This window comes from Echinops telfairi, unplaced genomic scaffold (assembly GCF_000313985.2).
Source record: "Echinops telfairi isolate 266 unplaced genomic scaffold, ASM31398v2 ScPeMD7_29;HRSCAF=101, whole genome shotgun sequence".
Lineage (NCBI taxonomy): Eukaryota > Metazoa > Chordata > Mammalia > Afrosoricida > Tenrecidae > Echinops > Echinops telfairi.
The window spans coordinates 8,633,707-8,637,310 of record NW_022103926.1 but is presented as its reverse complement, the minus strand read 5'-3'; the positions used below and the strand labels follow the sequence as shown (position 1 = coordinate 8,637,310).

Here is a 3,604-nt window from a genome sequence, read left to right as displayed (position 1 = left end):
CCCCGAATTTTCTTGTCCAACAGCAGCTTCCGGTTCTTGTTTGAAGGAGCTGAAGCAGGGCCGGGGATGTGGAAGGAGCCTGAAGCTGGACCAGCTGCTGCCTTGGGTCCAGGGGTGGTCACCAACCTTCCTCACCCCGCCTCTCCCCTGAGGGGCCCCCTCACTGGCTAGTCCACTCCCCCCACCCCCGTCCTGTCAGCATCAGCACCCAGCTTGTGGGGGAGGGTTCCTGCTTGCCCCCAGTGGCCTGTCCCTTCCCTGAGTGGGTTGGCCAATGCGAGGCAGTTTGCCCACTGGGGCTTCTCAGAGACACCGCCCCCCACCCCCACCCCACTCAATGATTCCCAGGTCCTGGAGAAGTGAGGGTCTCCCAGGGGGGGCAGCATCCTCTCGACTCCACCCCTGGATGGTTATGGCCATCCCAGAGCCTGCCCTCCCCAGGCTGCCCTTGCAGCCTGTCAAGGCTAAGGGGGTACATGGAGGGCCTGTCGGGGGTCCCATTCAGGGGGTGAAGGCTAGCTGCCACGAGGGTGAAGGCCAGGTCTGGGCAGCTGCTCCTGGCACACCCCCAGGGCAGAGTGTGTGTGTGTGTGTGTATGGGGGCGGGGGTAGGGCAAATGGCTGTGCCCAGGATCCTCAGTTTCTCTACCTGTAGAATGGGCCACCTCAGGATTGGCTTCTCGGGCCAAAGGGTGTGCTCTGGGGCCAGCTCAGAGAGGGTTTCCGGAGTGGCCCCAGCCCCTGCACTCTCAGCCCCAGGCCTCCTTCCACACCCAGCCCCACCTGGGCCCTCTGTGCCCCATGCCAACTTGCCAGGAACGACCTGCTTCCTTCCCTCTGGGAGTTCCTGTGGACACACGTGCCTGGGGCAGGACAGCCCTCTCCTCTCGGGGAACACCCAGACTCAGGGGGCCTCTTGGCTGCATCCTGGAGGCAGGCCCTCAGCACTCACGTGGCTGGCCAGGCGTGGCCCTGCGTACTGGACTCAGGGGAGTTCTCACCTGCTTGTCCTGCATCGACTGTGAATGGGGGTGGGGGTGGGCGCCACTCCCTGTGGAGTCTAGAAACACAGGCATCGCCCAGAGGGGCAGAAAAAAGAACTCTGGAAATGCAGGGAGCTGAAATATCAGTCTGCTCACCACAAGGTCATCGGTTCCAATCCCCCAGCCGCTCCTCAGGAGAAAGATGAGGCTGCCCTCTGCTCCCATTAAGATGTGCAGTCTCAGAAACTCTGTTGTACCGAGTCCACTCAAGGGCAGTGGGTTGGGTAAGATAGGGGGAGATCCTGTGGTGCAGTGGTTAATCATTCTGCTGCTAAATGCAAGGCCAGCAGTTTGCACCCACTCCCGGAGGAAGACGGGGCTCTTTGCTCCTGTATAGACGGACAGCCCCGGAAACCCTCAGGAGTACCCTTTCCTAGAGGGGCGCGGTGGGTTAGAATTGACTAGACAACAGTGGGCTATTTTCATTGATTCTAGGGACCTGGCCGACAGGAGCCCTGATGATGTAGTGGTTAAGCATTGGGCTATTAACCGCAAGGTCAGTAGTTCAAAACCACCAGCAGTTCCGGACCTTCTGCTCCCGTAATGTCCTAGAGGGTCGCCATGAGGCGGGGTCGACCCTAGGGCAGAGAGGTTCGGTTTTCGGTTTGGAGGGGCCCCACGAGGACCCACTGGACAAGCACCCCCACTTCTTTTGGGGGGAGACAGACAATAGACAGATGCCGGCCGGGGCTGAGGACTGGCCCTGACTGTGGAGGCTGTTCCCAGATGGGAGGGTCGGGTCCCCCTTTTCCATCAAGTTGTACGCCCCGCGCATGTGGCTGTGGTGAGCTGCCGGCCAGTCGGTTCCGGCCCCACGCGACCCGATCCCCAACAGAAGGAGGCTCTGCCCATAGAGAGTGGCAGCCTCAGCCACCCCCAGGGGCTCCGCTCCACCGCTCAGTAGGGTCATTGGAGAGTCAGCGTGGACTCGGTGGCCGTGGGTTTGGTTTGGGGTTTCTTTGAAGCCTTGGAAAGAATGTCTTGCCTAAGGCAGAATGTTCTGAGGCAGGGCTATGGGTGAGGCTATGAAGACTTTGTCCAAGACGAAAACCGAGGTTTTATGGTGGACAGGGGGGACGTCCACGGGCAGGTCCGTTTCCCATTCAACTGTTGGGACAGCTTTCTTTGTTTCATCCCATTAACTGCCCTCCCACCGTGGACCACCCGCATCCCACCTCCTCCCTGTGGTCCCTGTCACCTCTCCCACGCTTCGCTAGCCCTTCTGGGCAAACACTGCCTTAAAAAAAAATCCCCAAGAGGGAACAGATGACAAGGAACTATATGTGACCTCCTCCCTGGGGGACGGACAAGTGGGTGAAGGGAGACGTCGGACAGGGCAAGATATGACAAAATAACAATTTATAAACTATCAAGGGCTCATGAGGGAGGGGGGAGCGCGGAGGGAGGGGAAAATGAGGAGCTGATGCCGGGGGCTTAAGTGGAGAGCAAATGTTTGGAGAATGATGAGGGCAATGAATGTACAAATGCGCTTTACACAATTGATGTACATATGGATTGTCATAAGAGTTCTATGACCCCTAATAAAACGATTAAAAAAAAATCCTCAGTAGTCGATGGCTCGAAGGAGTGCGTCTCTCTCTAGGTGTTACTGGTCCCCTCATAGATAGACCTGCTTACTGTTTGGACGGCCCTCGAGGAGATGGATGGACACCGTGGCTGCATCACTGGGCGTGGGCGCAGGAACCATTCTGAGGCTGGCGCAGCACCGGGCAGTGTTTCCTTCTGTTGTCACAATGGGTCACGATGGGTCGGAACCAACTCGATGGTACCTAACAACAATAGTTGTTTGGCTGACGATTGGGCCACAGGGGTGAGTTCAGCTCCAGTCCTGGAGGGTGACCAAGGGCCACCTCCCGGGGGTTCTGCCAGTCTCTGACTGGTGAGCCTGGTCTTTCTGTGGGATGTTGGGTTTTGCTGTGTGAAAACGCCAACGACGGACCACCATGTCCTAACGGACAGACATAAACCGATCAAGTGTCTGTTGGTGTTTTCCTATCCGTGTATTTCTATTTCTTCGCATGTCGGCTTTTCGGTCATTTCTTCCCAGGAGAGTCGTCTGTTTGATACAACTTGTCAAACCTAGTCCTGGCGCACGTACCCTTTTTCACAGCGCCTCCTTATCTCCTTTCATGTCTGCTGGTGTTAGCTGCTGTCTAGTGGGTTCTGACCCCCCTCGGTACATTGGAACGAAACACCGCCCTGTCCCGCGCCGTCCTCACAAGGGTGTCTCTGCTGGAGCCCATGGTGGCAGCCGCTCTGTCCATCTGTCCCACGGAGCCTTCCTCTCCGCTGAGACCAAGCACGACGCCCTGGTCCTTATGACTCTCCTGATAGCATGCCCAAAGCACGTGAGACGCAGCCTCTCCATCCTTTGCCTCTGAGGAGCCCTCTGGCCGTACTTCTTCCAAGACAGACCTGCTGGTTCTTTTGGCAGTCCATGGTACGCTCAATATTTTTTGCTAGCACCATAGTTCAAGTACACGGAATCTTCTTTGGTCTCTCTGCCCTACTTTTTTATTTTTTTAAACATTTTATTAGGG

At 57.1% G+C, this 3,604-nt stretch overlaps 1 protein-coding gene across 1 annotated transcript in view; it reads left to right on the top strand.

Moving 5' to 3' along the window:
• The window catches only part of GGT5 (gamma-glutamyltransferase 5), a 31,006-nt gene that overhangs the window by 1,106 nt on the left and 26,296 nt on the right, over positions 1-3,604 (top strand). The window lies entirely within an intron of this gene.